The following is a 24,576-nucleotide window of genomic DNA, read 5'->3' as shown; positions in this document are numbered from 1 at the left end:
GAAGGTTGGTACTTGTTCACTGGGTACAGCCTTTCTCGATGATATTTTTTGACAAATTATGGAAGAAAGTGACGTGAAAGCAGAGTTAAAACAGTTCGGCATTAAATATGAGTTGATCGCGATTAGCGACGAATCAATAGTAAGCAATCTATCATCAGCCATGACAGGGCCAGACTACAGTGTGTCCTCTCTCTAACTGGTTGTCGTCTTGGCAATCTGTTGATAAGAGTATATTTTATAATGTCAACTCCCAGACGGTATAACATTCCTTAATTTTGTTTTGGACATTATGAACAATTTTTTGAATATTGCTTTTCGAAAATCACTGGAATTTTTAAAGTCTTGGACATTATGAAACTTTGATTTTAAATCGCCATCCTCTAGTGCTTGCAAGCATTTATAGCAAATCAAAAGTGTCGTTTAATTAAACGATGTGGCTTGTGCTGGGCATACAGATAGTACATCTACGATCTTTGGCCCTTATGTACACCCACGACCAGGTATAAATGTATATTTGAAACACTCCCCGTAACCTGCGATATGTTTAATCTTTAATAGAGTTGCCTATTTTTTAATCTTATTTCTAACCAGTATACGGTATAATTAATGTATTGAGTCCACTATGCCGATCCACCTTTAAACACACAGCCTTCATTTTACCACAGCTAATATGGCAATCCATTCAAAAAGACTGGCAGGGAATATTCCTGAGTTTAAATTCGATCCAATGTCAATAAATAATGATGAATCTATTGCCCCCCCCCCCAAGCCAAGTTCCCTATTGCCGAGGTTCTGCCACACGCTGTAGCCTGCAGGACTCTAGAACGCGCGGTTGGTTGGAGGACGGTGCCCAAATATAGGTGTGCATTCGGTTATATTTCGGGAGAGTTTGTAAACAGGTCTGGGAGACACTTACCGGTCGAGTTGATTGAAGACTGAGGATTGCCTTGTGAGCAGCCCACGCCGCGCCACAGTGAGTGACTCACAGGTAAAACACAATACAACACAACTCTTAGTATGTCTGTGTGTTCAACTAGTGCACAACTACAACTGGAGTGAAATACGTTAATCGTAACAACTCTGTTAGGACCAAAGTTAACAGAGCGGCTTCAGGTGTCCAAATAATTACACTGTGTAACATCATAGACAAAAAGAATTCGAACATAGGCCTACATATTGCCTTTTGCTCGAGTAATAAAGACCGTTAAAAAAAGTTAAATTTAAACAGTATTTTGTTAATACTGTACTTCCTTTTTTTAGAGTATTTCCCAGACTATTTAAGAACACTCAGCAACATAGACCTTTAACACGTTTTGTTGAATAATAGTAAATACTGACGTAAAATGTTCCAGCTTGCAAGAACGTTTAGTTGAAATTCAGAGCTTCTGTGTTCAGTTATTACCTGCAAATAATGAGTCAGTGACAAAGAGTGAATAGATAATTAGGAAGAGGAGATATCGGGCACAATGGAGTGGAAGCTGCGATTGTAGGAGCAACCCGGAGATAGGGTAATGGCGTGGAATTAATAACCACATTACGGCGTCGCAACGCTAGGGCGGCAGCTTGGGATAAAACATTTAAACTACGGACCTATTGATTGGCAAGAAGACAAAGGATGAATTATAATACTACTTGGCGCATTAATTTCCTTTCACAAAATAATCCACCCACTCTTGCATAAAGAAACTCGTGATTTCAATTTAAGTTAGTCGTGTGTTAATCTGCATTGGATATAAAACATCTTCAAATTATTTGAAAGTAGGAAGTAGATAACAAAATGGATACACGCAGAAGAAAGCGCATTTATGTGAAATTCTAGTTCACAGAAATGCGGTAGGATGAAAATAGTTTCATACTCGATTAAAAAGTACATTTTTGTAACAACCACGAGTGTATACAAATCATGGTTTTGGGAGTCTTTATACAAATCATTATTATCAACGTGAAAAATTTTAATTACACATAAAACATTTATATCGATTTTAAACTGATAGCAAGTCTGAGATAGTTTTTCGTAAATTAGTCATGTAGGGCCAAAGGAATCTATATATTCTAATTGCTCATATATAACAGGAGATGCGTAGCTAAGACTAAAAGAAAAAATCCACTATTCGTGTAGATTCTAGACTGGACTGTACTAAAACTAAAATATAAGATTCCCAAAATAAGTCTGTAATCGGTTTCCACATAAAGGTGTGGTGGAGACTCCCACACCCGCCTCCGCCTCCGCATGACCTGCCGTGGTAATGCATGTTAAACTTTCCGAACATCAAAACCGTCAAGAACACGAGTTGCATACATAAGACCCGAGGTGGGCCTGATACTAGCTGCGCTGCTGATAGTCTGGTAGTCTGATAGGCTGGTAGGTGGATAGGTGGATGAAAGCTGGACGGTCTACTTTAAATTAGCAACACCTTTCACTTAAATTGCTGCTTGCACGGTCGGTTACGTGAACGGCCGGACCGGTCTGAGGAGGAAAGTGGTCCACTACAGTGGCTTGTGCTGGGCATACAACGGTCTACGGCCTATAGTATCATAGTAGCCTATAGTCGACTAACCTCAAGTAGTCCACTTACTGAAGTAGCAGAATTTGTGGGAAATTATTTTCAAGAAATGTAGCAAACAAATAAAGAACCAAACGATTCTTCAGACTCTTCGCTTGATCAATACACTGCTACACAAATTAGAACCGTACTCAAGGTTTGTGAAGTTAGCTTAATGAGCTCTAGTTACTGTTTATCAGTCTCAACGACAATGACATATTATTATCTCGATGGTTAGTCTAATTATAAATATTTATCCATTTGTCTCCAATAACTAATACTGAATTGTTCGCTCGTCCTACGCATAATATGTATATTTTATTTAGGTTTATGATGTCTGTTGTAAATTTGAGGACCCAATGCAACAATAATTAGAAAGTAGCTTTCACGTAGTGTAAGAACAGATAGTAAAGAGTTTACAACCGGAGCGGTGCAGAACGGCGGGAAAAGTGGAGAAACGTCTCTGGAACTGGCGGGAAACAGATCGGAGCGAAGAGAGGAACATAATACTGTAACGGCGCAAGGTGTGTATGGAGGCATTGTAAACATAGACGAGCTTCAGTACGAAAATAAGCCTGCTGAAAATATGACTATGATGTTGTTGAGTTGATTGACGTTCTTTTATGGCCTCATAACATAACTCCAATAAATATTATAATTACATATTTAGTTGTTGAAACATACTAAGCTGACAAACTCTAAAAATCGTCAAACGATAAATTAACAACTGTAAAATAAGACTAAATTCTATACATAGTAACTAACAGATGCTCTATAAAAATGCTGATAACAAAGAAGAAAATTGAAAATTGAAAAATGTACGTGCGGTTGATAAACGCATCAACTAACAATATCACCGCGCAGCAATCGGAATCGTTTAAAACTTTGATACTGCGACGGAAAGGATAGTTTGTTATTTTCTGTATGGTAATTGTGAGCTCTATAAATTAAAACAAACTTTCGCGAGCAAATGCAAGACATAAGAGAAATCCCTTATCACGTAAGATTTGACATTTCTCCTTGACTTTCCCGGGAGACCAATGTACTGACTGACTTCGCTGGTAATCCGCAATGGCTTTATTTATGGCCCATTTAATTTGATAATCTTCGTTAGGTTAACGGGAAGGTTAGTTTTTTTTTAACAAAAACAATTGTTAAATAAATTGTTATGCCATAAATACGTGATCGTTTTAAAGCTAAGCAAAGAAAGCAGTTTTTCGGATTTCAGGTGCATAAACCTTTATTTACTAATGCATTAAACCCGCTTCCTTTAAATCAAATAAATGTTCTTTAAAGTATATAGCTAAGTGATAATCATAATGTACGAGTGTATACATTTTGATAATATCGATTTCCATCGCTCTATGGCCGAGGTATGCGCCATAAATTGAACCGTGTTTACTTTCTCCCATTACTGTAGTAATGTGTAGTCTTAGCACTCGATATTACCATTAGCATCCGTTGAATTAATTATTCCTCATATTTGAGTAAGTTTATTTTGTTGTCTCATTGGAGTTACTATTTTTGTTCGACGTAATAAAAAAAGCGCGTTTTGAACTATTTAACAGGAAAAATGACATTGCAACATCAGATGACAAGTTTTGTGGTAAATTCATTGATAAAACCACACACATACTAATACAAAATACAGGTTATAGGAAATTTAAAGTAATCCAATAGTCAATGGTAATATTTTAATTAGTTTATTATTAACGGTTTCTTCGATTATCCAGCATTCTTCGATTTACTACAAAATAATACCCCAAGTATCATGTTGCACTGCATCATATTGAACCGATGACAAATGAATGTCATTGGCAATAATGCAAATGGTCCACAAGCAAAAATGTACTGGGTTTTTGTTACATATGCGTCCTGTCATAGTGGTATAAACGGAATGGGCCGATATAGGAAGTGTTAGCAATAAAATTCTCCATTATACACACATACATGCAGACACACAGTATAGATCGGATCATGCATGCAGATTACATAGATGCAGATTGAAAGTATTGGCAAATGTATAAAACAAAATATATATCCATGTAAAACAAATAATTAACAAACGGAAGTCTTAGAATAAATTATCAAATGGGAACGCTCGAAAAGATGCCTTTTGTTTTAAAAATGCTATCATACCATGCCATGAAAATATTGGTGATGTTAGGCTATATAACGCATTTTATAACCTCACTACGGCGTCGCAACTATCGAAGTACTGTATATAACACAACAGTTGTGTTATATACTTCGATGGTCGCAACGCAATGCAACTATGATAAAATTTAGAATTTTTGTATGTCAAGGAAAACATTGTTATAGATTAGTTTTCGAGCCAAATACAATATATGGTCGCTACTGCACTAACACGTTATAATATGTATGAGACTGAAATAACCCATAGAAACAATTAGTTCGTAAATATATTTTTGCTTATAACATTACAAACAACTACCATATTGAGATACAGAATCTTGAAAATGGCCTTAGTGCTGAAACTAGTCAGCATCTTAACAAATAACTTGGGTACTCAGTTTATCAATGTTTAATTTTCCTTTATATATAGTAGCCCTATTATTTAATTTTTCATGTATAATATACATTTATTTTATAGACACAATACAGGTGACACAGTAAACGCGATGGATCCTATAGCACATTTGGACACGTGTGTCTCGCAAATCAGACATAATATATTATCATGGCTGAACGCTGAACGCTGAGCGTCATATTGAGTTGACACAAACATGGCATGCGTCGTCAGCTGCGCTTAGCTGAATTATAAAACCATTTATTCACGACTGGGCTGTTATAAATTAACCAATACCTGACGACACACCCCCACTATAGGAAATATTAACTGCATATTATGTAATATTTACAGTTTCTGAGCAATTATTGAAATTGAGACGTTTTTATTTTGTTAACTACAACACTACTATCCCAGGGTTAAGCATGTTAGCAACGTTACAACGGTTACAACCGTGTTGTTGGCTAGCCGATGACCTTCCTAGTCCGCTTTTCCTGTGCGATAAGCCGAGACAATCGTTCTCAAGGTTGGCATAATCTACCTCAAAAAGTTCAACTCGCATGCATAGCATGGTGCCTTTACTGTAAACAGCTTGTCATTAATACTTGCAGTAAAGTCTACGTTACAGTGGACAAAAGGAACATAACTATATATATATATATATATATATATATATATATATATATATTTAGGCCTGGAGAGAAACACTTGGACACAATTAATTGTGCCTATATTGCCTAATAAAGACGTTTTCGTCCCGACTTCTTGAGGAAGTGAAATCGATTGAATTTTAATACGATTATAGCCCGGTGTTGAAGGAAAACGGCAACTCAGTAATTATAGGACCATATCCTTGGGCCGAAGGTTAGCGCAAAGTTCAGAGCAGCAACCTAGGGTCTGAATACTTAATCTACAGAACATAATAGAATGGAGAAATGTATATTACCGAAAATCACCAAATTCCTCTAATGGTACCAGTCATAAGTCACGGAGGCACGGGTCTGTGTATGACGTGTTGGGGGGGGGGGGTGGGAGAGTGTGTTGGACTTGACCATCAATCAAGTGGCCACAATCATACCTCCCCCACAACCAGAGCTGTAGTCACAGCTGATTAATTACAATCATACAATCACATGCATGCCACCACGAGGCCACTTATACGGTTTGATATAATAGTAACACTAGTGATACGCAATAATGATATAAGACACTTGTACTGTTGATGCACTATACCTCGCACTACCCCTTCTCCACCAATAGTAACTTTGTACCACAACCACTGTCCCCTGACACATTAACTACACCTTACCTGAGCTATTAGAAAATGAATTTTGAAACAATAAAATTTGGGATATGCCAAATCGTACACTGTTTTATGTCCTTTGCCACTGCATTCTTAAGATAACCTCGCTGGTTTATGAATAAAAACCATTGGAAATAGAAATAAGTATGAATCTTTTGTTATTTTATTACTCTATCGTGTACCGTAGTACTGTACTAGCCTAAATTTACAAACATGGATCTCATCCTGTTTTGATACTCTAGTATTCTAGCGTCTATAATCCATTATCATGACGTCACAGGTCCAGCCACTAAGATCAATACCCATAAACAACAATAGGCCATTACACAAGCGGATTATGAGTGCCAAAAACCAACGTAAATCATCCATATGATCAAGCGCCAACACCTGCTCATGCCTAAACTAACTCTAACCCATTGTTATGGGAAATCGTTGGTTTGTTTCTCTGAGATAAATCTCACAGCCACTAGATGAGTGCTAAAACAACTAACATTCCGATATAGTAATGATAAACCTTTAAAACCCCTGTTTTTACTTATCAATGAATGTTTTACGCAACTAAAATGGCAATCTAACCTTATTTGTTTGTAATAAAACTACCCATACAACATTAGGCGTTCACATAAGTTGGATGCAAACTTCAGTCGAGCCTCGAATTACAACTAAATGTGTTATGTTTGAAAAACGAAAACTGGATATTCTTCCCCAGGGGCCGCTTGGCGATGAAATGTGGAGAACATGTGTTGGTTTGTGCAGACCGACACCGACATAACACAAATTGTGTTCAACAATGAACCCCGCTTCTACAATGAACAGTGTGCAATGTAGGCTACGAGATCTGGCTTTATATACTCTATAATGACATAATGATCAATTACAGTTGCCACTGAAAACAGGTTTCTAGCTAACTGATCATCACATTCGTTGACCTGGAAGTATTAAAGTATGTAATATCAAGAAATTGTTAACTAAACTGACTGTTTTTACAAGAATAGAAAGCAACATATTTTTTACTCCGCGCAAACTATAACTTTCTAAATTATCATATCCACTTAATTTATTTTAATACTATTGGTTTGTATCGCTTCTTATAATTGTCCCAAAATATAAGCCGTATTTTAAAATCTGTTGTAGTAAAATCCACTGTAAATGGCAGTACTGTAGTTGTTTCGTTTTGTGTATTCATAATACTAAATCGAGAATACCATGTTTTAATGTTTATTTATTGTGAACATAATAGAACATTACTCACGTAGGTGTATTGTTTTATATCCAACTAATTAATTTTATATATAAAAATTAAAGTGTACATCGTATTTTGTATATAATTAAAGATACAGGTTTAGTTACTATAACAGTCAGAAAATAGCTTATTTCCTATGTGGGAAATTCGCTAAAACAATCAGTTGAGTTGATAACTGGTTACTGGTCACCTAAAGAAAATCTATTGGTAGTATCACTGACTGCGAGGGCTAAAAGTGTGGGAGTTTAACTTCTTTTAATTGTAGAGAAGTAAAGGTCGCAAGTAAAGGACATTCCCATATCAACAACGCTTTGTGCGAGTTCACTAATTAGCATAACTCAAAGGCTATAACGCCGGGATATACAAAACTGTCGCTACATTTCAGTGCATCTAGCGATTCGTTGAAAATTGTTGTTTGAACCCGATGGGACGGCTGGAAGATTGATTATTGACATAACGATTTGTCAATTCGATCAACGGCAGACTACTGAAGCATAAAGTCTACGCCGCGCCGCTTCGTATCTCTTAACCTATACTGCTTCTTATAAGCGCGATTTTACAAACACTTAAGTCTCTAAACGATGATTTTGTATAAATAAAATTGATGTTTTTAACTTGAAAATAAAAAGCCTTGATGTTTAGGGGAGTAAGTGACAATATTAAACCCCATATTTAGCAAGTTGCATTTAGATTTAACACAAAATCAGCTGCGGTTGTAAGCATACAGAATCATAAGAAAGTCCAACACAGTAATAGTATGTAAATGTTTATACTGTAAAGTGTGTAAGCCATAAAAACGAAAATTTAAAATTTTAGGCTATGTTCCTAATACGGTTTATCACTTGAAATTTTTTTTACCAAAATATAAGAACCGGTCTGCAGTTGAGCAATAAAACATGTTTCTTTGACGAAAAAATTTAACTGTGTTAAATATATGCCAAGGACAACGAACCGGGAGACATTGAAGCATAATATCCATTGGTTAATTTTGAATTGGAACAACGGAATACCATAAATAAAGTTATCGTGTAGAACTGTAAATAGTTTAAGAGAACTCTCAAAACAAACCATATTTTAAAATGTTAAAGATTATAATTGGTTCACTGCGAGTAGCTATTTAATTAAATCACGGTTCAAACGGTCTATTGAGATCTGCTCTATCGTCCCTACATTGTTCTCGCGTGGTGTATAGCGGTCGTTACGTATATAAAGTACAATGTTTACAAACAAATCTAGTAGAATACAATAGCCGTGCGATGTACAGGGTCGTCCAAACCTTCACACCAGAGATTACAACACGTGTTTTACACAAAAGTCTACAACAATAGTACAAAGAGCGCCACAAAATATTTTTTACGCCACACTACACTATTTTGACGAACTTTCCACGCAAGAATTTAGTCCAGAAAACAGCTGTTTGCCACCAGCTTAATCAAATGGGGTTTCATTACGTACTACTGTCCTGTAATGAATTTTGCCGGACACCAATCAGCTGATTATACTGTATTTGGGTGGTAAGGGGTGGTTATAAACAAAACTTAACCTCTCAAGAGTGATTTTTAGTCCTTTATTTGGTGGTACTGTAATAATAAGGATTTTTACAGATTTAGTAGTATGGCGTAAACTATCGTACGTAACTCGTCCAAAATGTGTTTGGTAATCCCGTACTCGACTTCGTCACGCACGTGAACGACCACACTCGTCCGGTAAACACTTTATTTTCAGGACTAGTAACGTAATATACTATATCGCTATATATTGTAAACATGTGTTTACAGAATTTGTTTTAAACCATGTTCACACCGGAGTATGCAACATAATCAGTTAAATGTTACAAACTCCTGTGTAGACTTGGCTAAATCATGGCGGAAGGAAAAAACATGGTGTTTTTTACACCATGTGGCTAAATGGTGTGGGTACTGTGCAAGTACAGTACTGTACAAAGTACATCGGTAGATTAGGCTCAGTCCACTGCTGGTGGATGAACAAAAACTAATTCACTCAGTTGATGATATTTTAATCAAAAGGAGCAAAAAGGCCGCCGTGGCTAATTAGGCGGTAATGGCTTAAACCGGTGAAATATTTACCCTCCTCTCTCCCCCGCACTCCTCCGCTCATCTACAGCTGTTACCTAGTCTTGGGAGGACACTTAAGTACACACATAGTGATGTGAAACAGCTGATACAGCAGGTATTATTTGGTAAGGCTGGGACTACTACATTGTTGGCGATGCAGCCTCAAGTTTTATGGCATCCGAGATGAGATGACAAAGTGGTAGTAAGATTAAAAGAAAGGAAGCATAAGGTTTATCACCTCACTTAAATAATTTTACTAGCTGTTACCTTTTTGTAACTTTACATCCTATAACACTTGAATGTAAAAATTTACCGTACCCTGAGGCTGAAATATGTGTTAGGATGGCACCTTCTGAGATATGGGATAACCGTGTAAGCTACACACAACGTAATTGTTTTGAAACCAAGAAAAATGTTCGTATTGTTACGGGCTTAACAGGTTCTTTACAATAAAAAACTTGGCGATTTTATTATAACTATTTATTTACACTAATTATTCTATATTTACAGATATTACAGTTACCTAACACCTAACTAACCCTATCTAACCTAGCTAAAGCCTATTCTAATTTACAAAGATTCTACTTACAGCTAACCTTTACAGGATTTATCACTACTCTGTCACTACACTGTCACTAGTGTCACTACACTGTTACTCTCACTGTCACTACCACTGTCACTGCCACTAGCACTGGTCACTCACACCGGCGTGCCGTCGCTTCGATGATTCTCGGAAGAATTAACTCAACTCAACTGCCGTGTGCCGGAAGACGGTCCCTTATATAAGCTTTCCGTAGAACATTCGAGAGACTACTCGTAGGCTAGACAAAGGTGTTTACAGATCGCCGTGGAAGCTTCTGGAGATGTCAAACCCCCTATTGACGTAGTCCGTTGACATGGGTCTATTGTCTATCACTGGCGCGTTCGGAAAAACCGTGTAAACAAACAACCCTTTTGAGACGGCGCCTGCCTATTGTTGCGCGGGGCTCCTGACTTGTAACACTACCCCCTCCTTAAGACTGTTCTGTCCCAGAACAGATTTCCCATGAAGCTTGCGATCTTCTGGTCCACCGGAGGCTCCCCATGGGTTGTATACGCAGACCACAATTTCGATGCCAGTGTCATTAAAAAGTTCCTGTACCATTTTTCTCACAATCCTCCATTCCAGACCGTCATAACCACATCCCAGCCTGGGAATAGCAAGCTTTTTGATTCCAATCCGAAGAAGTGTGTCTCGCAGGTCTTTCAGGCTTTTCTTCAACGATTCGTAGGAGGGCTTCTGGCTTGACGCTTCCTTCGTAACGAGGTAGAACAAATGCTGTCCATTGCGCTTCAGGTGAAGGGTGGTGCCAATGGCGGGTCTCTGACGCTCAAGATCTTCAGTCCCTCCAAACTTGTTCCTGAAGACTGTGGCTAAACCTCGCGACGCTCTCAGGTCTTCTGCTACGCAGTGGGCCAAGGCATAATTCACTGGCAAGGTGAAGAGGTCCTTATATAACAGTTTCAATTCCGCCTTTCCACGTTCTTCGGGCACGACGTCTCTTGGTTCGGTTGAGATGTTGCGAACTTGTTGTTCATCCTGTTGGCCGTGATCTCCTTTGTAGGGTGCAAGCCTGTTGAAATGGACTATTTTGGGTTTGCCATTTGGTTGCTTCTTAATCCGGTAGATGACGTCATTTAGACGGGAAATAACTTCATAAGGTCCTTCCCACGAGTTCTGGAGTTTTGGTGAATATCCACGACGCCTTCGAGGATTGTGTAGCCACACGAGGTCTCCAGGTGTGAACCCTCCTTTCTCGGCCTTCACGTCGTACCTCTCCTTCATCCTGTCGCTTGCTCCAGATATGTTGCGACGGACTTTCTCATGTATCTCGTCCATCCTCTTCCGTAGATCAGATACGTAGTCCTCGCCAACTACACATTCATCTGGCTTCAAGCCATACTGCAGGTCGCATGGAAGACGGAGCTCTCGGCCGAAAACTACGTTGGCTGGAGTCTGGCCGGTGGTTTCGTTGACAGAACTCCTATACGCAAGTAGAAACAGGTGCAGGTATTGGTCCCAGTCCCGCTGATGTTCGGAGACAACTTTTGACAGATATCTTCCCATCGTCCTGTTCATGCGTTCTACCATGCCATCTGACTGGGGGTGCAGAGGTGTTGTTCGAGTCTTCCGGATACCAAGAACTTCACACATTCTGGAGAATACTGCTGACTCAAAATTTCTTCCTTGGTCGGAATGAAGTTCGAGCGGGACGCCAAATCTGCTCACCATTTCCTTGATTAATATATCTGCAACTGTTACCGCTTCCTGGTTAGGCAATGCATAGGCCTCTACCCATTTGCTGAAGTAATCCATTGCAACCAAAATAAATCTATTTCCAGAATCAGACATGGGGAACGGTCCTGCTACGTCAATGGCGATGCGCTCAAACGGGGCACCCACGTTGTATTTCCTCATTGGGGCTTTTCGTTTGTTGACAGGGCCATTTGATGCTGCGCATGTCGCACACCTTCTGCACCAGTCTATGACGTCGTCTTTCTGATTAGCCCAGTAGAAGCGCTCCCTTACTTTCACCAGTGTACGATGTACCCCTAGATGGCCTCCAGAAATTCCATCGTGCACTTCCCTTAGCACTTCAGGAACCCTCTTCCTTGGAATTATTAGTTGGAGTTTTCGGTGCTCCCCTTCCTCCGATTCGACGACTCGCTTCAAAACTCCTTCTTCCATTAAAATCGAGTTCCACTGCGCCCAGTAGGTTTTGACGTTCTTAGACAATGGAGCAATATCCTGCCACGATGGTCTTCCTTTATTGTCCATCTTCCACTGCATAACGTGTCTTAGGTCTGGGTCTTCCTTCTGGTCCTCTGACAGTTTCTTACTGTCCCATTCGTCGTCAACGGCGGTCACGCGATGAACTGATGCACTTTTGTCTTCCTTGCGTGTGCAGTGCGCGCAGCTGTCCCCGCATGGTCTTCTAGATAGTGCATCTGCATTCCTGTGGCTTGGCCCCGCACGATGGATTGATTCGAAGTCATACTCCTGTAATCTTTCTAACCATCTCGCAACCTGTCCTTCAGGAGACTTGAATCTTAGCAACCACATCAGTGCGGCATGGTCGGTTCTCAGGAGAAACCTTCTTCCATACAGGTACTTATGAAAGTGTTCTATAGACTTAACCACTGCGAGAAGCTCCCTCCTGGTGACACAGTAATTACGCTCAGGCGCTGACAGGACCTTACTGAAGTATCCGATCACATGTTCTTCTCCATCTTGAAGCTGGGAAAGGACTCCTCCAATGGCTGTATTGCTGGCGTCCGTGTCTAGTACGAACTTTCCGTCTGATCGTGGGTAGCTCAATATGGGTGCACTGCATAATTTAGTCTTCAGCTGTTCGAAAGCTTTCTCGCAGTCGTTATCCCAAACAAAGGTCCTCTTGTCTTCGGTCAACTTGGTTAGCGGTTTGGCAATATTAGCGAATCCCTTAACAAATTTCCTGTAGTAAGCGCACAGCCCAAGGAAGCTTCTAACTTGGTGTTTATCCTGTGGTATTGGCCAATCGGTGATAGCTCTGATCTTCTCCGGATCCACAGACACTCCCTTGTCTGATACGACATGGCCGAGGTAATTGACCTGTTTGCGGAATAAGTTGCACTTCTTTGGGTTCAACTTCAGATTAGCCATCCGCAGTCGCATGAAGACATTCTCCAGGTTCTTCAGGTGGTCTTCGAAGGATTTGCCTAGGACGATAATATCATCCAAGTAAACCAAGCATGTCTCCCATGACAATCCCCTGAGGACGTTCTCCATAAGCCTTTCAAAAGTAGCAGGGGCGTTACAAAGTCCAAAAGGCAGCACAGTGAATTGCCAAAGTCCTGTCCCAATAGAGAACGCTGTCTTCTCCTTGTCCTCAGGAGCGAGCCCGACCTGCCAGTAGCCACTTCTGAGATCTAAAGTAGAGAATATTTGACATCCTCCCAGCGTGTCGAGTGTGTCATCAATCCTGGGGAGAGGGTAACTGTCTTTCTTGGTGACATTGTTGAGAAGGCGATAGTCTACGCAAAATCTTGTTGAGCCGTCCTTCTTCTTCACTAGTACCACAGGTGACACCCAAGGGCTGCTAGAAGGCTCGATGACACCATCCGCTTCCATCTCTTTTATAATTCTCTCAGCTTCGTCACGTTTTGCTAGCGGGAGTCGTCTAGGAGCCTGACGTATGGGTTTTGCATCTCCGGTGTCTATCTTGTGCTGTACTATGTTTGTTCTTCCTCTAGGTCCGCTTCCGTATTCGAAGACATCTTGCCATCTGGTAATGAAGTCCCTTATTTTCGCACTTTGTTGACGCGTCAGATCCTGACAGGTGCTCTCCACGAAATTTTCCAGCTCCTTCGGCAATCCATTTGGGGATGGTGGACATGATTTTAGTTGACGTACCACTGAGTTAACAGCCACGCACGTTCCGATCTTCACTCCTCTTTTTATTGCCACAGGGAAACCATTCAAGTTCATCAGTCGCACCGGATTTTCGTGCCCTAAGTTAAATAAGGATCTGGCGACAAAGACACCACGTCCAAGCTGGGTTTCACTGTCACTTCCTGGCTCCAGTAGAACACTTTGCCCACTAGTCCAATCTCCTTCGACAGTAGTTCGGACTATGACTTGGCTGCGTGCTGGTAGCGTTGTGTCTTCCAGTAGAAGTACGCGTGCAGCGATATCCTTCCCACGCCGAAGTATGACATCTTCGTCTCCGAGAGTCACTAGTCCTCTTGACATGTCCAACTTCAGTCCGTACTTCACCATTATGTCGGTTCCTAAAATCACGTCCTCGTCTATGTCGGCAACTAGTGCGCAATGTTTAAATACGCAGCCGCCGATGTGGAAGGTAGCAACCGTCTGCCCATAGACCTGAGCCAGCTGACCTGTAGCTGTACGTAGAGACCATGATGTTGGTGAAATATCTTCAGTCGACACAGTGTTGGGATTCAGGATGGTCATAGTCACCCCGGTGTCCAGAAGACAGCTTTGGAGACGCCCGTTCACCTTTCCATCTATGTAGAAACTGCTTGACTGACTTCCAAGTGAAGCAACTTTAACACTTTTCCTCGGGGCTTTCAAATCGTGGGCTGACGGTTGCCCCTTTCCATCAACCCTCCTTAGTTTTCCTATTCCGGTTCTGATGTGGTTGAAGGACATTTACTCCTGGGATGTCCCGTCTGTCCACAGCTCCAACAGCGTATCTGCCGGCGACGTGTTTTTAGCGCCTCCAGAACTCTTTTCACCAGCTCCTCGATGTCAAGTGGAGATGTAGTTTCTGCGTCTGCCACACGGACTCGGGCCTGACCTCTCACCGACTGCCGTACAGCCTCGAACTCCAGTGCCTGTGTCAGTGCGTCACTCAGGGTCTTTGGTCTGGCGAGCTTCACTGCCTGTTGAGTCTCAGGTTCACGTAGACCGTCGAGGAATTTATCCACCGCCAAACTCTCGTAGACATCATCCGTGACCGATGGATAGGCGTTTCTCACCAGGCGAGCAATGTCGGCTTCAAACTCCTGAAGTGACTCGCTGGGTTTCTGGATCCGGTTCCGCAGTTGAGATCGGTAAAGCTGGTCCATGTGTCGATGCCCAAAGCGCATGTCCAATCTCCTCACTAGTTCTGGGAAATTCTTCCGCTCCGCCATTGGCATAGCATGCAGAACTGCTAACGCATCGCCCCGTAGTGCAAGGCACAGTGCTGAAGCCTTTGTCTCCTCTGTCCACCCATGGACCATAGCCGCTGTCTCGAAGAGAAGCATGTAGTCCTCCCAGGGGGTTTTGCCATCGAAATGAGGAACGATGTTCTGAGGGACAGCGGCAGCAATGGTGGGCGCTGGCTTGGAGATCGTTTCTGGGGCGTTATCCTGCCGAAGTTCGTCAGTGCTAGCTGATGACGAAGGTGTGAAGCTCCCCGATGCAGCCATCTCCTGCCTTAGCTTATCAACTAACCTATCTTCTAGATTCTTTTCTATACAGTTAACTTTCTCATCAATTTCATTTATCCTACTTTCTAAACCATCAACTTTGCTAGAATATTCACCTAATTTGTTCAGCATTTTTGATTCTACATTTGACATTTTTGTCTCAATGCTAGCTTCTAAGTTTTTGTTATTTTCTGACATTTTTGCCTCAATATTAGCTTCTAGGCTTTCTAACGTTTTACTAGTTTCTGACATTTTTGATTCTAGTGTTTTAGTATTTTCAGAAATTTTTGACTCCAAGTTCTTAAGCATTTTATTGAAATCAGATGTTTCAAATAAAACGTTATCTGGGTCCTCACATGCATCAATTAAAGCTTGTTTAAGTCGTGCCTGAAGGGCTGATTTAGTTCCACTAGTATCTAGATCTCGTTCTTCTAATTCTCTCCTAAGATCAGCTACTTTTAACTCATTAAGTTTCACACCTTTGAAAGCCATTTTTATGCCAAACAATTAAAAAAAAAAAAAAAATTACAATAAATGATTCTATTTTTGACAACTCAAGTTTAACAAAAACAATCAATTGAATTTTACTTTGTAAACAAAATTACGACACAAATTACTAATATTTAATACAACTAAACTGTAACTCAATACTTTACAATAAAAATCGCCAAAATAATGCCGCTTTCTGACACCAATTGTTACGGGCTTAACAGGTTCTTTACAATAAAAAACTTGGCGATTTTATTATAACTATTTATTTACACTAATTATTCTATATTTACAGATATTACAGTTACCTAACACCTAACTAACCCTATCTAACCTAGCTAAAGCCTATTCTAATTTACAAAGATTCTACTTACAGCTAACCTTTACAGGATTTATCACTACTCTGTCACTACACTGTCACTAGTGTCACTACACTGTTACTCTCACTGTCACTACCACTGTCACTGCCACTAGCACTGGTCACTCACACCGGCGTGCCGTCGCTTCGATGATTCTCGGAAGAATTAACTCAACTCAACTGCCGTGTGCCGGAAGACGGTCCCTCATATAAGCTTTCCGTAGAACATTCGAGAGACTACTCGTAGGCTAGACAAAGGTGTTTACAGATCGCCGTGGAAGCTTCTGGAGATGTCAAACCCCCTATTGACGTAGTCCGTTGACATGGGTCTATTGTCTATCACTGGCGCGTTCGGAAAACCGTGTAAACAAACAGCCCTTTTGAGACGGCGCCTGCCTATTGTTGCGCGGGGCTCCTGACTTGTAACAGTATTTAAATTAAAAGGTCAGGATTGGTTTTTTTTTCAACAAAATACTATGTTTTAGCCTATACAATAACTAAAGTAGAGTCAACAAGATATATAAGTTTCATTTTATTCTTAGGTTTGCATTAACTCTTGTTTCAGTACAGTATATGAGAATATAAAAAACATATCTGTATCAAGCTTTAAAATTACTACGGGGCATATTTGTTATGGTTTCGACTAATAAAAATAAATGCAACAAAATACGGATACCAGCGAAACTTAATAGCTTACATATACAGAACATTTAACATAATACCTCCATCGTCCCCGTGTACGCTTCCCACTTCAGCATATGTTATTGATATGCTATAACGGATACTTTAGGACCCATACAGTTTATACATAGTTTGTATACGGTACACATAGTAAACGGTAAATGATAATGATCCAGTACCAGCAATCCTGCAGATTGTATTTTAATCGTAACCTTTGCTCAAATAAAGGCAAACGAGTTTACAATTATAGTAAATACAAACTGTAGCAAAAAATAGCCTTAAAAACTATCTTTGGAATAGCTGTAGCGGTCCAAAAACTAACTACAAAAATTTGTATATGTAGCTCTAAATTATGCAATTACACAACACACACACACAAATAATTAAATTAAATCTATCGAAGCCCTAACTACATATAACTACTAAAGTAACACCTACACTTTCTCAGAGTGATAACATATAAAAAATGCATTTTACTGTGACAGAAAAATAAAAACAAAGCACTTGATTAGCAGTATTTAAGAGGTTTCAATTAAAGCGAATCTAAAGTAATTAGGATAACACATTAGCCATGTTGAATGCGTGCTGTATGTTTACCTGTTGACATATAATTACAGCTAAACACACTGATTGTCGGGATAGCTTATGGTTGCGTGCGCCAACCTTTTACAATCAGGATTACTGATTGCAATAAATGACTGAACAAACCCCTGGTCTTTGTATAAACCGTTTCAATTGCTACCAACGGGAGATTTTAAAATTAAAAACCTTTATCAAGTTAACGTAACCTGTGTACAATTACTTATGTAAATACTACTAACGGTATTTAGCTGTATAACTTCAGTGTGTAGTTGGTCCACCTAAGTGCCGATAGATAATTCCAACTAATAGTGAATTTCAAGTATTTGTAATTGTTTTGTTATGTGTAATTTTAAACTAAAATATTACAGGTTTTGTGAATATAAACACAGTCGAAGGTACTTACAGGAGATGTGTATGGACAAGCAGCAAAACACCTGAAACACACATACGGTAGGCTACAGTCATCGTGTTATTTTTACATTTCTCAAATGGTACGGAAAGCTGGTCTGCAGTCTGCACTGGTTTGGTGAATATACAGGGTGCCCCCCGAACTTTAAAATCAGTAATGTAATATTACTAGACGAAAGACAGACAATTTCAATAATCATACTGAAAATTCCTATAGCTTAAAAGTACCCGTATACCCGCCATTTACTAATTTTCAAAAAAAATTTTTGACTTACGGGGTTTTCAGTAGGCCTAAATTTATATTTATCAAATGTCAACATCACTGCCAGCCAGTTGAAACAATCCGCTGTTTAAATAAATTTAGTTAGACTCTTTTTACACAGTATTTAAAAATTTAGTTTTATCTCTTGTTTATAAACAGATTTTCTGTTAGTATCGTAATACAAAATACTTGCTACAATAGCATTGTTTACCTGTGTAGTTTTTCCGTTATTTAAGATTTAAAATCTTAAAATGGCTGCTATTTTAAACCATGTAGGCCTAATTAAAAAAAATCTGAATTAAATTACAGTTCACTGCGAAAACCCGTTAACAAATAAAAATACCCCCGCCGCAGCAAACCTGCAGACTAAGCGAATTTCCATTTGACTGATTCGATTTACACTGAAATGTCTACTTACAAATATAACATTTATTCTTGATTTAAATAGAATTAGTTTAACAAGTACTTAGGTTTGCTGCATCAGGGAGGGTAAAACTGCTTTTTTTGTAAAATGTGAATAGTTAGTAAGAAATAAAAACATTTTCCAAATTTGATCAAGATATGTTCACAAACAAGCAAACTACAACAGTTTACTTATTCTCCATAAGAATAACATGGGAATTTTAAATTTACAATTTTTTTGAATTTTCTCCGTAACCATTAGGCGCATAATAACGCTTCAATATACTAAATTATTTGTTTTTTTAAGCTCTACAAAATGGTTTGGAAAGAAATTGCTAAATTTTATGTTTTTTGGGTCAAAAATGGGAAAAACCTATTTTTACCCCATAAAACCCCCCGTAAACCCCCGTTCCCATGGTCCGATCATGCTGGATTGCGAACTCGTTCGAAAAAATGTACGTTTACACGTTTGTACCAAATTTCATCAAAATCGGATAATTTTTTCTCGAGTTATCGTGCTGACGGACACACACATATATATATATATATATATATATATATATATATATATATATATATATATATATATATATATATGAATTTGAACGGATGGTGTTTTTGGCCTCTAGGGACCTCAAAACGAAAATAAAAATCGGTCCCGCGTCCAGGTCTTACCATGAGTACTACGGTAATAGCTTATTCCCTATATGGGAAATTCGCTAATAGCTTCGGTTTGTGAAAAAACAAATCGGCGGCTGTAAACTTTTGATTGTGGACATTTTTTAACATGATATTTTTAATTTGTCCATGGTCCAGAAATCGGTAAAGAGTTCAGGGACATCCTGTATTCAATTGATTAAGTTCAGATTAGTCTGCCTACTGTCTGTATACATATGAAACGAAGTTTTTGGGAAAGAAACGTTAATCAATTTTAAAGCGAAACTTTCCCTGGTGATCTAAACCATAAATCTTTACGAACAAGATTTTAAGCGTGCATTTCAAATGGGTCATACATTAATGGTCTAATCAGGATTAATGTCTTAAGAGTCTTCCTTAGTGGTAGCCATGTTGGATTTATTCCCCATAAGAACAATGTTAAACATTACATCATTTGTGGACACGTAACGGCGTTATTTGTTAAGATATAGCTTTGAAATTTATAATTTGTATTTTTAACATAATAGACTCGTGACTGAGGTTTTTGAATTTCGAAAATCCATTTTCATTTCCTTTCAATAATTAGCTTAATTTTAAGCTAATTAATAATCAATTATTCATTATAAAAATTAAAAATTGTGAAATAAAAAACGTCAATCTCTAGAGGACCGCAATTCCTTAAATTTAACTCCTTATCCATAATTATATGACAATTTGCTGATGAGATATTTGGACCCAAAGTTAACATTGTTCTTATGGGGAAGAAATCCAACTTGGCTTCCACTAAGGAAGACTCTTAACAGAAAAGTGTTCATATCTGAAAAATTCTGGAGTACAAGAGTTGAGGAAGAGAGCTGAGCCAAACAACACTTTCCAATTAGAAGAACAAGATAACTTCTTGATCTGTAACATATAAGCGGAGTTACATCATTGCTTTATCTTTTGATTTACCTTTCCTCTCTAACGTGAAATATAATAGATTGCATTGTTTTTAGCAATGTGCAAACTTGTTCAGTTTTTATTTTCTGTTTGTGAAATGATCAGTATTATCTGACCTGCAAACTAATTGGCAAACTAAAACATAACGTAACCGGTTTTGTTAATGTCTAATAATAATAATGAAGTACCATAAACTCTTGTACGTTTCACTGTTTAGACAGTTGATTATTATTATCTATATGTATCTGTCTTAGAATGATTTTATAAATTGCTATAATTGGGAGTTGTTATAAACACAATTGAGGTTGGGCCTACAAAAATGATTGTATAAAATATGATGGAATAGTATTTTACCGATTAAAATACGATTAAAATCCCATTCACAACCACGCAATATGCCTCAATGGCCGTGCGATTCCAATGAATCAAACGGGCAATTAACTAATAACGTTTTCAATTACAATTCAATTTGTAATTCATAACAAAAACCGGATTCGCCTGTTATAGAGTGTGTTTTACAGAGCATCGTTACACGATCTTTATGGAATAGTATTTATTATATACAAAATATTTATATCGGTCAGGCCATTGGACGGGTCTGCAATCTACTCAGTGAGACTCACTGGTACACCAATGGTATATCATCAACAAATTGGCGGGTAAACCGGTACATACACGGTATACCAACATATTGGCGGGTAAACTGGTACACCCAAGGTATATCATCAACATATTGGCGGTTAAACCGGTACACCCATGGTATATCATCAACAAATTGGCGGGTAAACCGGTACATACATGGTATACCAACATATTGGCGGGTAAACTGGTACACCCAAGGTATATCATCAACATATTGGCGGGTAAACCGGTACAACCATGGTATATCATCATATTGGATAACAGCGTGGGAGTCGTGGCATTATTTCTCACTCGCACTTAGCTAAAAGCTCGGCGTCGATGCGAGCAGCACTCGATTTCTTTGAAAGGCAAGAGAACTCAAAGCAGCTCCACCTGTTATGACGTTACTTTGGTTTTGGTTTCAGATGTAAACTACAGCATTGCATGTAATTTGGTTGATCTATAGCATAAAAGTGAGTTCGAGCATGTTTTATGTAGACAAAACAAAGGAATATATCCTATTTAAATATCAATTGTACTTACTTATACAAAATGTTAATTTTACTCAAACTTTAGTTAGTATATTGTTTCTACAGTAAGTATATTGTTTAGTTAAAAAATTACCAGTTAGAGCTTTTGGAAGTACCGGTATGTAATGATTTATTGATAAAAAAATTCGATTTTGTTAAATATAATTCTCTAATTCTCTCATACAGACATTTACTACACGTTTAAAGTCAAATACTCAAAGCAATGTGTTGATCTTAGGAATTCCAGCAAAATAGTAGTGCCAATCTAACATTACTTGTCTGAAATGATGCTAATAAATCTAAATATTTGATCAGATGAAGTCGGAGTAGGATAGGAATAGCATTATCTCATGCAACAATAAATCAACCACTGGTTCAATTACTCTTTGAACGGAAATCTATGGACGGTTCTTACTTAAATAACATAAAACACGCCAGGGAACTTTGCAATAAGAAGCAGAATGTTCATTGCATTTTCAGTCAAAGTGAAGTCACACAAACAGCGTATAAAAACAGTTCCCGTCTATAAAAAGTACTTTACAGTAAAACGCGTTTAACCAACTCTTGTATACAGTTTGTGGCAGAGCGACTGGTCGTGTCGACATTTAACGTTATAGAGTGATCACAGGAATCACTCAGCTAAGTGACACGAACCGAGCGATTGGATGTTATTGGCTCGCAATTGGCAAGCCACTGCATAAAATAATCTTTTTATTGTCGTAGGTACTGACATGAAACAAGCATCAGCTTAAGTGCAAGTCCGCTTTTTACAATGCGCTAGGGGCGCAAAAGGTCATAAACAAACCTTTCTATATATTAAAATACATATTTCCAGAAACTTACTTCAGTATAATACATACTAGTGTACCTGTTGCTCGAAATCGAGCAATTGCGAAGCATTACAGGTGACTCAAAGATTATGGAAATACTCACGATCCACACAACAGTTAGATATAATCAAAATCTTTTGTAAATATCTTATTTTTTTCAAAAAGCAGATCTTGTTTTTTTAATGTTTTTAGTGTAAAAGAAACGTTATTTCTATTTCTTCTACTTGGCTGTGTTCTATGACTTTTTCTATGTTTCCATTGTTTGCAAATCGGTTATTTCAATTATTGCTCAAGAAATGTAGCACAGTGTTAAATCAGTTTTATTTTTAGCCTATATCAAATTGTCCAGGATTTCTCGCTCTTTTCCATTGCAATTATTACACCAACCCAAGTTTCGTCTACAGATGCAATATGCCCAAGAATATTACCTACGTACAATCTCCAAGAAGTGGGAAAAAAGGCCAAAACCAACCCATACAATAGATATAAGTTAACTCCATAAGAAATAATTTTAAAAGTTACTTTGATATTAGGATTTTCCACTGATTTGGTAATAGAACATTATATTGCAAAACATGACACGATACAGAAGAAAATCAATTTTAAAATCAGAAAAATCCATTGCAAATACTGTACTTCATTTTGACAAATTCAATAAATCACAATTTAAATATTAACAGCTGTTGCATTAAAAAGTAGTGTAGAATAATGCATATGGTCGTAATGTAAACAAATCTGAAGAGGCAACTTTAAAGGCTTCTGGGGCAGAGCCCCAAGGGAGTTTACCTCTTTCCTCTTTTGATGGCTCATCTATAGACCAAGACCTTTCTTTAGAGACCCCTACCAAGTTTCTACGCCCAGCCGTTCTCTCAAATTAGCTGCGACAAAACCCCCGTTTTCCTCCATAAGAATAACATGGGATGGGAATTTAAAGGCCACGGGGGCAGAGCCCCAAGGGAATTTACCATGTTTCTCTTTTGATGGCTCATCTACAGACCAAGACCTTTCTTTAGACACCTCTACCGAGTTTCTACGCCAAGCCGTTCTCTCAAAATAGCTGTGACAAAGAAAAACAGTTTCAAATTAATATATAGATTATGTACCTTTCGATTTGTAAATGTTTAGTTTCACAATAAAATAAACTTTGTCGACAGTTAAAATTCCTTACGAACGAGGTGACAACCGACAAGATTGCCGTGTAAACATTAATGTTTGTAGTCACAACAGAGAGGAGGGCGTGTAAATGATGTTTATTGCGTTGAGGTTATAAACCCGGTATGTGCATTCTGCGCCGACAACCACGGTAACTGCAGTTACTGCACGTCAGCTGGCACCTCCGACTCCTGCACACTGCACACTGCACATCCGTACCACTCTACGTGTATTTATAATGAATTAAAATAAATTTACTACACGTACCGTTTTCCTTATTACTTTTTACGTTTTACTTTAATTGTGTTCGTAACATATATACGTGTGTGTATATAGAATATGCTTTTTTTAAAATATTTAAGTATTGTGTACCGGTACGGGTACGAGTAATCTATCTATCTATCTATCTATCTATCTATCTATCTATCTATCTATCTATCTATCTATATCTATCTATCTATCTATCTATCTATATATATAATAGGCTAAGCCGTTTTTTGTTATTCGAACTCCTCCGTTAATATTCACCCGATTTTGACGTTTGAGGTCTCAAAATAAAGGTTAAAACGTGTAGTTGTGCCCAACAGTATTAGATTTTCTATAAAGTCGTTGGTAAGGGCGTCAGAGGCCCTTAAAGTCAGTTTTTTCTCCATAAGGATAACATGGGAGAAAATTTTTATTTTTAAAAACATATGTTTTTAGTTGAAAATAGTCAAAGTCTACTACATAAAAAATTGGTGTGTATTATGCCTGTAAATGTATATTAAGTTGAATAATGTTTTGAGAAACTTAAAGTGTAATCATAATGGATCATACTACTTTATTTTAATGCCGAGAATAGTAAAATTTAGTTGAGAATAATTTACCGTGATTTACAAAACTGTACTGTAATATTTGAAATCACAAATATTTGACATGAAACAGCTGTACGAAATCATTGATAGTTTGCTTGCAGATAATTTAAACGCCCATCTAGAATGCTTACAGAGTTTTTAAACAATATAGAGGTCAGTGGA

At 38.3% G+C, this 24,576-nt stretch overlaps 1 protein-coding gene across 6 annotated transcripts in view; it reads right to left on the bottom strand.

Annotated features, from left to right (window-relative positions):
- LOC128985978 (RNA-binding protein Musashi homolog 2-like) overlaps nt 1-24,576 on the bottom strand; it is a 146,976-nt gene that overhangs the window by 111,415 nt on the left and 10,985 nt on the right. For 5 of the 6 annotated variants that reach the window (XM_054406010.1, XM_054406053.1, XM_054406072.1 and 2 more), the window contains exon 2: nt 18,163-18,193. The exons of the other annotated variant lie outside the window; for it this stretch is intronic. The gene's annotated coding sequence lies outside the window, so the exon portion shown is untranslated. The remainder of the gene's footprint in view (nt 1-18,162; nt 18,194-24,576) is intronic. 6 annotated transcript variants of the gene reach the window in all.

The sequence above is a fragment of the Macrosteles quadrilineatus genome, unplaced genomic scaffold, assembly GCF_028750875.1.
Source record: "Macrosteles quadrilineatus isolate MER2022 unplaced genomic scaffold, UCM_ALF_1.0 Scaffold_1__1_contigs__length_201487025, whole genome shotgun sequence".
Classification (NCBI taxonomy): domain Eukaryota; kingdom Metazoa; phylum Arthropoda; class Insecta; order Hemiptera; family Cicadellidae; genus Macrosteles; species Macrosteles quadrilineatus.
The sequence above is the reverse complement of the archived record's forward strand: the minus strand, read 5'-3'. Positions and strand labels throughout refer to the sequence as shown.